Source organism: Mustela nigripes, chromosome 1 (genome assembly GCF_022355385.1).
Source record: "Mustela nigripes isolate SB6536 chromosome 1, MUSNIG.SB6536, whole genome shotgun sequence".
In the NCBI taxonomy this organism is placed as follows: domain Eukaryota; kingdom Metazoa; phylum Chordata; class Mammalia; order Carnivora; family Mustelidae; genus Mustela; species Mustela nigripes.
Window position 1 is genome coordinate 76,889,703 of NC_081557.1, and position 12,039 is coordinate 76,901,741.

Here is a 12,039-nt window from a genome sequence, read left to right on the forward strand (position 1 = left end):
TCTTTGGGTGTTGAGTTTGCTAAGTTCTTTATAGATTCTGGACACTAGTCCTTTATCTGATATGTCGTTTGCAAATATCTTCTCCCATTCTGTCAGTTGTCTTTTGATTTTGTTAACTGTTTCCTTTGCTGTGCAAAAGCTTTTGATCTTGATGAAATCCCAATAGTTCATTTTTGCCCTTGCTTCCCTTGCCTTTGGCGTTGTTCCTAGGAAGATGTTGCTGCGGCTGAGGTTGAAGAGGTTGCTGCCTGTGTTCTCTTCAAGGATTTTGATGGATTCCTTTCGCACATTGAGGTCCTTCATCCATTTTGAGTCTATTGAATCCAGAGATCCTTAAGGCTGTGATAGAAATTTCCAAGAAGGTATTGGGTTTGGATTCATTGAAGGGACAAGATGCAAACTCACTGAGACTTTTTACTCCCCACAGTCGAAGTAAGTAATTAGACAATGGTGTTTGATAATGAATGATTTCATTTATTAAGGTCAATACATATTTATTATGTATTTATCACATGTCAGGCCTTATACTAAAGACATGGGGATAAGGGTTAAAAGATGTGGTCTGAGCCCCAAAACAGAAGGTCTCTACCAGAAACATGATCTCATGGGCTTGTGGGCCTTACTGGCTAGTTTTTACAAGAGCATTCTTTGGTGAAGAGTGAAAAGTAAGGGTACCTGTGTGGCTTATTTCATTAAGCATCTACCTTTGGTTCAGGTCATGATCCTGGAACCCTGGGATTGAATCCTGCATCAGGCTCCCTGTTCAGTGGGAAGCCTGCTTCTCCCTCTGTCCTGTCCCCTTCTTGTGCCTGCATGTGTGCACTCTTTCTCTCTGTCAAATAAATAAATAAATAAAATCTTTAAAAAAAAAAAGTGAAAAGTAGAACATTTATTTAGGGACAACCTTCATGGTTGTCCCCAGAACTTCAGGGCAAGTGGGAAAAATAGAGAAAGGCAAGGTTATAAGGAAATTAAAAGTCCAGTAATTAAACTTCAGAACTTGCAGAAGAAACAAGCTTTGGTGGTAGAGTCCAGATTACTGTCTTTGCATGTGTGCATCTGGGATGAGGTTCAGCAAATCCAAACCAGCATGTGCTAAAGAGAGCAGATGGAGAGGTGGATCCTTCTTCTCGGGTCTTGCTCAACCCTGACAATGCAACAGATGGCCCCTAACCACCAAATGAGGCCAAGTTGGGGTACAGAATTGGCCTACCGCACTCATGAGTGTGCCCTGGGTTTCCCAATGCCCCAGAGAGGAGGGGGAGGCCAGCTCTGGGGAGACGAGGCTTTCTGGGGCTGATCTTCTACTTTGGATAGAAGAAAGGATGGAGTGAGGGTCATGGAGAAAGGGGAGGCGGTAGGGAGGCTCTGATGGCTCGCTTTCCTGGAGTGACAGCTGGCAGGCAGCTGTGGAGATAGTGTGTGTGTGTTAACAGCCACAGTGACTGGGTGTTTATTGAATTGCTGTGGATTTTCTAAAAGCAAAGCAAGCATACTAAATTGCTGCAAATTACCAAGGGCTTTCCTAATGTTCGATAAAAATACTGTGAACATTTAAGGACACAGACTCGGCAAATGGTTCTGAATGTGGTTGTAGGGAAGCTCTTGCTTCGAGAACAAATACACTGGCTCTTCAGTACAAATAAATGGAGCTAGTTGAATGATGATCACACCAGAGGCTGGACATTACAGATTCAAGTTGGCGTCCCCTTCTTTTTTCAGTATATGCTTCCATTCACTTCAAGCTGTGTGCCCCTGCCTGGCCTCTGCCAGCCTTGCCCAAGGAGAGATGATTATTTTGTTGTACCACCTTGTGGTGTACCTCAAATCTATTGTGGTAGTTTATCTGCTGGTTCAGAGATGAAAAGAACTACAGGAGGATGTCTAATTTTTTAATTGTCTTCCTTAATGATCCTCCATTTTTGTCACTTTTCTCGGTATCCTCAAGGCTACTCATCACTTCCAAGAATAGGAATATCTTGAAGAAGGCAAGTGACCAGGTGTTTAGACTAGGACACATTTCCTGCTTGGCAGTAAGATATCTCCACAAACCATACCCAGTTTCCTCAGATTCAGCTTCATTTCTTTTTGTCCCTGGGACCTTGCAGTTTTGCTCATTTTCCTCCCTAAGGTCATGTTCTTTGGACAGAAATGAACAATAATTTTTTACCTAAAGGAAAAAAAGTACCACTAGATACAGAGGTTTGCGGCTTCCAGCCTTGTATTCAGAAGTATAGGAGAGCAGGGCCTCTGAATTAAATTACACTCCAGTTTAAAAATCAAAGGAATAACTGTTTAGGGACCAAATGTACTTTGGGTTAAATCAGTTCAAAGCATCAGAAAAATCGTTAGAAATATTTGAAGAGCACAGCAGGTGGCTAGGTTTGCATTTCTTAACCTGTGTCATTTGATGTTTTGCTTTTGCAGGGAGGGTATAAGGAATGTCATTGCCTTCCAGCAGTTAAATTACATCCAGGAATCCTACACTAACCTTAGTGGTTTGCAATAAAATTTCAAGACTTGGATGCTCTGCTTCCTGTTTGATAGTAGTTATTGTGGTGAGTTTGGAATTCTTTAGCTCAGGAAATGATCACGTTGAAAACCAAAAGACTCATATACTTTCCAACAGCTGTGAAGGTCGTGCTAGTGGTATACCCAGGTATGGGTGCTGGAGGTATTGAAGTTTCAATATAGTCTCTAAGAAATTAGGAAAAAAGGCCCACTACTTTTGGCTTAGAATAGATGCTTCCTGAGTCAACATACTAAGTGGGCGAGAAGCAGCAGAGAATACAAGTGGGCCAGAGAGGGATAGGACTAGCAAAGAGGGTGCAGATGGAAAGAAAGCGGAAACCACAGCTGCACACTGCCGAGCCAGGACATCCTCACCTGACCACGACTGGACTGGTATAAGGGGGAAGACAAATAGAAGACAGCCAGCAGTGGAATAAGAACCACAGATGTTTTCCCTAAAGAACAACTGAGCAGAAGTCATGGGAAGGGAAAACAAAACAAAACAAAACAAAACAAAACCCTGTTGCAAGCAGGTGGACTTTAGTAGCAGTTTTACAAATTGGCTCTCTCAGACCTATGTGATGATGGGATACGCAGAGCTAATCTCTCCTGATGGGATAAAGGCCAGATCAACTGTCTAGGATAAGCACAATCTGCAGGTGGCCTTCCTGAAGCAAGGCTTCTCTGTGGAGGAGCTCTGGGGATGAAACTGAACTTTCCTAGCTGTGATTCCATTCCAGGACTAGGAATCTCACGCCACTGGGTGGCTATGTTTGTAAAGGTGGTGAAGGACTCTCTCTGAGTGTCACTTTTCTCATCCATAATTTCAGGGTGTTGCAGTTCCTGAGTCCACCTCTCATGCTACATGCCAAATTCTTTGTGGGAAAATCAAGAGAAGACAATTGTGCAACGTCCTATGCACAAAGCTCAAAGACATGTGGGGTTTGAAAAGCTTGTCTATCAGTCCATCTGTCCATCCATCTAATCATCCATCCATTCATCTGTCCATCTGTCTCCCCACCCACCCAACCACTCACCCATCTACCATCTATCCCTCCATCCATCCACCTGCGGATTCTTTGGCACTTTATTCATTCCTTGATTCAGTGAAGAACACTGAACACTCAGTGTTTGGCCAAACCCACCATACTTTAAGCTCTATAGGGGCAAGGTCTATCTTCTATTGTTGACACTGTATCCGTCCCCAGGGCTTGACACATCATCAATGCCAAATCACCAATTGCCAAATGAATGAGAAAGATACTTATGTTACCTGTTTGACAAGAAAACAGAGTGAGGAGTGGTTCTGCTTCACTCTAGTCCTTTTCCCTAATTTCTTGGCAGTTGTACATATTTTATTGCTAAATAAATGTTTGTTGAAGGAAGGAAGGAGTCTTTGTGTGGCAGCAGTTGTTTGAGTTCACGAGTCTTGGCCATATGCTTGTGTACCATGTTCTTGGGCAGTGTGGTGTAGTGAGGAGGGCATGATGAGTCTGGAGTTGGGGGTCCTAAATTTGCTTCCCTTCTCTGTTTCTAGCAAGCTGTGCCACTTTGGACAAATCATGTAGCCTTTCTGAACTCTCTTTTCTCATCTGCAAAGTGAGAAGTCTCTTTGGTCTCCTTCCAGCTTTAAAGTACATGATTAGAACATTAGAAGTAAAAATGAAGGCAGAGGGTATGCCCCTAAAAATGATAGCTCTTATTATTTTAAAGGCAGGGGCTTGTCCTCATTACAGGATTAGGAAAGGTTTGTATATCCTTTAAGTGATCAGTAAATGCTTTTGAATTACAATAATAAAATAATTGGGAAGTATTTACTTAGACACATTCATGGGGCTCGGTAAGAGCTAGGCTCTGTTACACAGGCTTTACAACTATTAATAAATTTCATCTTCATAACAACTAAATGAGGTAAGTACCAACACTGGCCCCAGTTTGTGTAGCAGAAAACTGGGACCTGAAGGGGGCAAAATCAGCTCCCTGTAGTCACCCAGCCAGTACAGGACACAGCCAGCATTTGAAACCAGGTGTTCGGGCACTGAAACCTGTGCTGTTAACCACCGTGCTGTGCTGTGGTATGCTTGACAACCACATTATATTCTGTGATGGCTAAAACAGAATATGAACCTTAGTCCCTACCGTGAGGTGCTCACAGTCTAATTGGGCACATGAAATATTTAGAGAATGAGAGAGTGGGCAATAAAGCCGCAATGGGAGGTATAGATCATTGGAGAACAGGAAAGCATATAATAGGTACCTTACTTTTATATAACACTTTATGCCTTTCTGAGTGTTTTTACATCCATCATCTCATTTGCTCCCCATAATAGCTATCATTATTTATTGAGAACTTACTATGTGCCAGGCACTGGGCTAAGTGCTTCACTTATATTATCTTAACCAAGCCTCACAGCAGACCTATTATACAGGGACCACTTCTATTTTAGTGTCAAAAACCTGATTTGACTTGTTTATGTCAACAAAAAGTAGAAGAGTTAGGACTGGCTTCAAACACAGCTGGTTCCAGGGCCTCAAACCCTGTCACGGGGATGTGGTCTGTCAGCCTTTCTCTTCCCTCTCGTCCTTCCTCGTCCCTCTCCTTTCTTATTATGGCTCTGGGTTCTTCTATGTTGGCTTCCCTCTCAGATGAGTTCTTTCCTTAGAGTGGCCCCAGACACGCTTATTTCAAATGATCCCAGTGGAGAGAGGACTTCTTCTTCTCAACACTTCCTACAAACATCCTGGAACTGAGCTCCATGCATGTGGCCTGTCTCTGAATGGGTCACTGTGGCGATGACCATTGATTGGTCAGACCTGGGTCACAAGACAAGCCCTGTACCCTCTGCAAGGAGTTGGCCCATCAGACCCCAAAGGAAAGCAAAGGTGATGTTTCTAGAGTAAGGGAGGATGAATGCTGGGCAGACACAAAAGTCAAAAAAACACGTGATAGTTATTTCCCCTATTTTATCATAGGCTCTGGGAAGTTAAATACTTTGGTGAGGACCACGTATCTAGAGAGCAACAGAGCAAGAGTTTTTGTGATGCATATCTGGTTCCTTTTATTCATTTTACAGATGGGAAAAGTGAAGCACAAAGTGGTTTAATGCCTTCTTGATATATCTAGATAGAGGGAGATGTTCTAGGTTTGACAGCAGTGTTTTCTGCAGAGCAGTAGTTGACCAGGACAGCCCTGGCACAGACATCTTCACTGTGTTAGGGAGGCTATTCGAGTTAAAAAAAAAAAATTCATCTGGACAATTGGCATTGCATTCTGTATGAAAATCTGTAACTTAAGCTTTTGGGGCACCTGGCTGGCTCAGTCAATAGAGCACCTGACTGAATCTCATGTCGTGAGTTTGAGCCCCATGTTGGGTGTGGAGATTACTTAAACATAAATAAAATTTAAAAATCTGTGACTTAGTCTTTTGAACCACAGCTTATGGTTGCAATTTGGAGTAGAGACAGGAGTGGTTCCTGTTGGGTATCTTCTTTCATAAGCTGGTTTTCAAAACATCATGCTTGTGGTGGCACCAGGCCCATAGAACTAGAGACTCTGGCTTTGAATTAGAGGCAGCAGACTTGCTAGTGGACCTCCACGAACACCACTGCACACAGACAGAGTGCTCATGCCCGTGGGCTGTTTGCAGAAGTTTTGCTTTGTGTCTAGTCCTCGGGAACGCCCCTGAGGAGCATTCAAGAATGCTCTCAGTGACAGATCTGCAGGCAGCATTGTATGGAAGAATGCATGGATGAAAGAGTCAGAAGCCCTAGGTCCAAGTTTTGATTCTGTCCTTTTCAACTGAGTGGCCTTGGGTATCTTAGATGACCCCTCAGTGACCATTTCCCATCTGTGAGATGGGACCTGTGGGGCAGGTCTCCTTGATCAGGAGACAGGTGTCTTTAGACTGAGATCAGGCCACACCTATGGAAAAGGCCCCACACTGAAGACAGGGCTCCCCAGCTAAGGAGGAAATGGACAATCCAATAGTTCTAAGCAGTTGCTCTGGAGGGAGTGTGCTATGTGCCTGTGGGTGCATGTGACTGCTTGCCAATGGTAGGCAAATGCTCTCCTAGGCTCCCTCCCACAGCTACGATGACCTGTACTCCAGCTCTTTGCCTTTATGCTCTCCGCTCAGTCCCTCATGGCCCGTGAGCATAAACTTGCCTGTAGCTCACTACCCCACCCCCTTGCCTTTGACCCAAAGACTTGAATTCATAGGGGCCAGGAAAAGGATCCTGATATGACTGATCAGGGTTCAAATCTCTGGCCTTAGATGTGTGCACATGAACAAATCTCTTTATGCATTCTAAGCTTTGGTGTTCTGACCTGTTCTTAAAAAGAATAAATTAGATAACATTTGCAAGTGCTTAGCTGATTATTTTGTCATGTTATGCAGAGACTGATAATGTGACCCTTGAAGACTTAGGGCCTCCATGTTGCTTTTCTTCCCTGCTGGGCCCAGGAAAACCCACCTCTGTGTGTCCTGAAGGGGCAAGAACCCAGCCACGCTCCCAGGGCTGAGCGTGGGGTATCCCCTGAGCAGCCGTGCTCCCTTCCAGCCCTCCAGTTCTCCCTGCTGACTCCTGTCAGCCCAGCTATCAGTCCTGCCCTGGCTCAGTTGTCTCTCTTTATCACCTCACCTACCTCTGTTCTGGTTGCTCTCAGGAGCTATGTATAGGCTGTCAGGTCATAAAGGACCCTCCTTGAAGCAAGTTCCCAGTTCCACACAATGCAGGCCCTTCTCCCCATCCCAGGGGATCTGGTAAAAAAGGAAATCTGTTCCTGGGTCATATCCTTTTGCAAACTGCTCATCCTTAGGACTTTAGGGCAGGCCACTCCCTCTGAAATACATCTCCTCCCTTGCCCTCACGCCCATGTTATGCCTCTGCCTGCTTTCCACATGATTCCCTATCCTTCCTAACTCTCCCTTAGTGTCCTTACCCAAGTCCCGGCTGATCACCTTCTTCCCCTCCCTCAACCTGCTCTTCCACATCTGTCCTTTCTAGCAGTATGCTCTTCACTAAAGAAAGGAAACTATCTCCTCCATTGGCTCCAGGGTGGGGTGTGAATAGAGGGAGAAGGTAATGTGGTGTTTTTTCTTCTGTTCTACTTCTCAAATGAGAAGTTTGTCTTCTTACCTAGTGCAGACGTCCTGCTTGTATGCCACCATTGCAATGGGAATGAAATGGAATTCTTCACCAGCACACCATACTGTTAACCCCTCTTTATTTAACCTTTGTTACTAAGAGCATGCATCAGTAGCTTTGCTCCTCGTGTGCTGACCAAGCAGCCCAGGTCCTGGCCTCAGTGTGGATGTGCAGTGGCAAGAATATGGACCATGGGTGAGAAGACCGTGGCCTCATCCCCAGGTCCTTCTTGTGACCCCAAGTCAGGCAACACTTTAACTCCCTCATTTGTGAAAAGGGAATGATAACCAGGCAGAAGGAGGAGTAGAAGACACACTGTACCTTATATGAAAATGTCTTATAAGGTATAGATATTGTATAAATGGTAGTTTTTTAAAAAATTGTGGTGAAATCCGCATAACATAAAATTTAACCATATTAAAATCAGTAGCATAAGTACATTTATAATGTGCAACTATCAGCACGGTCTAGTTCCAGAACGTTTCCATAACCCCAAACTGAAACCCATTCCCATTAACAGTCACTCCCAATTCCCTCCTCCCACCCCAGCCCCTGGCAACTAGCAATCTACCTTCTGCTGTATCTATGAATTTGCCCATTCTGGGTATTCCATATAAATAAAACCATATAATATGTGGCCTTTTGTGTCTGACTTACATCGTAGCATGAATCAGTGCTTCAGTTCCTTTATGGCTGAATAATATTTCACTTTGTGGGTACACAACATTTTGCTTTTAAAAATGATAGTTTTAATTTTAAATCTCATCCAGAGAACTATTAGCCATCATGGAAAAATGGTAATTTGGGATGAGGAGAGAGGGATTCTTAATTTGGAGAAAATGAGCTCTGGGGGGAGTCATGAGACCGGCTTTGAAACATCTCAGAAGCTCTCACAGAAAAGCAGGACCTAGTCTCCATGCCTCCCACTGGGAGGACCAGGGCCAATGGTACACACATTCTGACCCACTTTGGGTATGCTTGAGAACCCGCGCCCCCGCGCCTCCCCCCGCCCCCGCCCCTCCGTGGGCCGGCCCTGAGGAGGCATGTTTGGGTGCTTTGGAGCCATTGAGAACTGTGATCTGATAGAGAAGAGCAAATGGCATGAAGAAGCTGTCAAGCCAGAACTGAGGAGGTGATGTAAGGTCCTGGGCCACAGCTGAGCCAAGTGGGGAAGGTCATGCATATGCAGAGAGGCTGGGATGGAGGTAGGAGGGGGAAGGGCTTAGGACCCCAGTGAGGAAAACACTTGAGAGCTGGTTGTAAGGACTTGACAGCTCATGGAATATCTCTACCCTGGTAGTCACCATCCTAGTTCATTTTTGGATCATCTCTACAGCTTGCCTACAAGTCCCCTGGCCCAGTTCTTGTACGGATTTCCCCCACCTCATTCCTACCCCTAATTCCTCCTTTGACTAGCTAACTCTTGGATCAGGTTTTCGCTTAGATGTTGTTCCTCCCAGAAAACCTTTCCTGATCCGCATCTTCATAACCCACAAAAATATCTTGGCTGCCATCTCTCCTATTTGTCCCCAAATGTCCCTGCCCTTTTTCTTTTGCAGCACTAAACTGTGAGTACCTGTTCTCTGGTGCGTGTCTCTGCAGGACTGTGATTTCTGTAAGAATGGGAATCAGTATATCCTGTTCACCATGGCATCTCTGACATTGTAGACCAGTATCTGGGATATGGTAGGTGATGTGCATATATTTGCTGAGTGAGTGAGTCAAAGAATGAAAGAATGGGGCTGGTGCAGATAACAGTTAAGGTGAGGCAGGCTTGAGCTTATTTTTCTGACAAATAACAATCATGGAGTAGAACACTTGGTGGAAAAGTGTCTCCCACAGCAGAAGAGATCCTTTGGGAGTTTGGATGACCGTGTCTCTGCTGTATTGTAGTGGATTTGAGCCAGTTAGGGGAATGGGCAGGATAGCCCCCCAAGCCCCATCCAGCTCGATTCCCCTGTGATTTGATGACTCAAAGTACTGCTGTGTCCTCTGTCTGGGCCATTTCTCACACTAGCAGAAACCTCATGAGAGCCCAGGTGCAGCACAGATGCTGACCAGGATTCTTCAACCTTGCAGGTACCGCTCTTCATAGAATTTAATCAGTAATACACTGTCTCCATGGCATTTCCATTAACCATTTCTCCTGATATGGAGCCTAGAGTGGAGGCCAGGAGGCCACAGAGAAGAGAAGGAGAATCGGATGTCTTAAGTAGCACTGTCCTGCGCCAGGAGAAGGTACAAGCTGTGAGTAGCATAGACAATGTGGAGCTTTGGGGGATGGAGAGTGGTGGAGAACAGGATTGTGGGCTGATGGTGTACTGGATAGATTTCAGTGTTTCCTTCTTGGTGGAAGCAGTGCAAGTTCAAAACCAAGTTATTTTTTTCCACCAACTTTCCCAGAGATCTTCACCCTTGCTCCCCTGAAAGGTGGCAGAAAACACTTAACTCCCTTGTTGGAATAGTGTTCTACATCCAACTAGTTCAAAGTACTTTCACATCAAAGACTATTATCCTTTCAATTCTCTTGATGTCAAAGGGGGCATTATCGGAATAGCCCTTTTATAGAAAGAGAAACTGAGGCACTGAAAAGTCATATAGCTTGCCTGGAAACTGGTCTCATTTTGGTATGCACACTATCTGGGCATCTTTAGCAGTAGCTAAAGGACAAAGAGTGATTAGAACTTATGTAGAAGTTGGGGTTTGGTGGTACAGTGACAGGATGGAGAACTAGTAGATATAGTAAAACAGCTCACTACAGGCATACCTTGTTTTAATCTACTTCACTTTTTATTGAGCTTTGCAGATAGTGCATTTTTTACAAAGTGAAGGTCTGTGGCAACTGTGCATCAAGCATGTCTATCAGAGCCATTTTTTCCCAACAGTATTTGCTTCATTTGTATCTCTGTGTTACATTTTGGCAAGTCCCACAATATTTCAAACTTTTGATTATTATTATTACATTTTTTGTGGTGGCCTGTGATCAGTGATTATGACTTGCTGAAAACTCAGAGGATGGTTAGCATTTTTAGCAATAAAGTACTTTTTAATTAAGGTTTGTGCATTGTCTCTTTAGACATAATGCTAGTGCACACTTAATAGACTATAGTGTAAACATAACTTTTATATACATTGGGAAACCAAAAAATTCATTTGACTTGGTTTATTGTGACATCCACTTTACAGCAGTGGTCTGGGTTTGAACGTGCAATATCTCTGTGATACGCTCATACTCTTTTTGATTTCCTGCCAGTGCCCAGAGACCATTTGGTTTTGTTTTTCAGGAATATTTTTACTTCAATTTCCTTCTGCAAAGTTACTTGCCTCACAGGGCCTGTTCTGTCCCTGACCCTTTTATTCTGGAAAGAGTATTCAGTGAGCTATTTTCTTCTCTCTGTCCACTCTCTCCAAGATTTTCCTTCTATGCAATGCATGCAAAGGCCTTTTCCTCAGAGGATCTGGCCCCACCAACACACACAGAGACTCCTTTTGGTCATTTTCTTTCCCCCTGCACTTCGGACAATAAAAACTGAGAAATGTAGTAAAAGGCCAAAATGTACACAGAGATAAGCTCATGAAGCTCAGCATGGGGAATGGGACAAATTAAATGCCACCCAGCAAGAGAAGGGAGTCTGAGAAGAGAGAGATGGGGAATATAAAATGCAGGTCAGACAAAGCAGGAGAGTGAGAGCAAGCAAGGGCACTCTGGCAGCCCGGGTTTCTGGGAATGAAGGCATAGCGTGCCGGTGAAATAATGGTGCCCTCCTGATGGACCTTACCTCATCTTGGCCCGTGGTGCCCAGTTGGTTGTCCTCTGCTAGCTGTGACAGTATTTTATCTTTCGGTGGGAGCTCTCACTCACCGAGGTGGAGAGAACTTGATTAATTAGCGGAGATCTCACCCAGCCAGCTGGCTCGCTGGGAAGGCCAGAGCACGTGAAGGATGAAGATGCGCAGTGCTGGAGCTCCCTCCTGGTTCCGGCCCTGCCGCCATGCCCTCACCTGCACACAGCCCATGCCCCCAGACCTGCACCAACACTCATGCGCACGCCCTCTCTCTACTTACCAATGCAAAACTTCATTGCTTTCTTTCTTCCTGGGGCTAATTTCGAAGGCACCCGCAATGAGACCTCTGGGAGGAAATGGCACTTTCTCCCTTAGAAAACAGGGTGCAATGGTTGAGGCGACAGTTATATTAGGTGGGCAGAAGGCTTTGTCCTGTGAGCAGGTCTGGGGGTTCAGGGCTTTCCCCTGTCCAGGACAGATGCATCCATCTGCGGTGCTTAGCAGGGTGCTCCCCACGTTGCTCAGCTCATTAAAAGAGAGCCTTGCCTTGGAGTGGCGCAGGTAATGAAGCATCGCGGGGTGCCTGCCGGCTCTA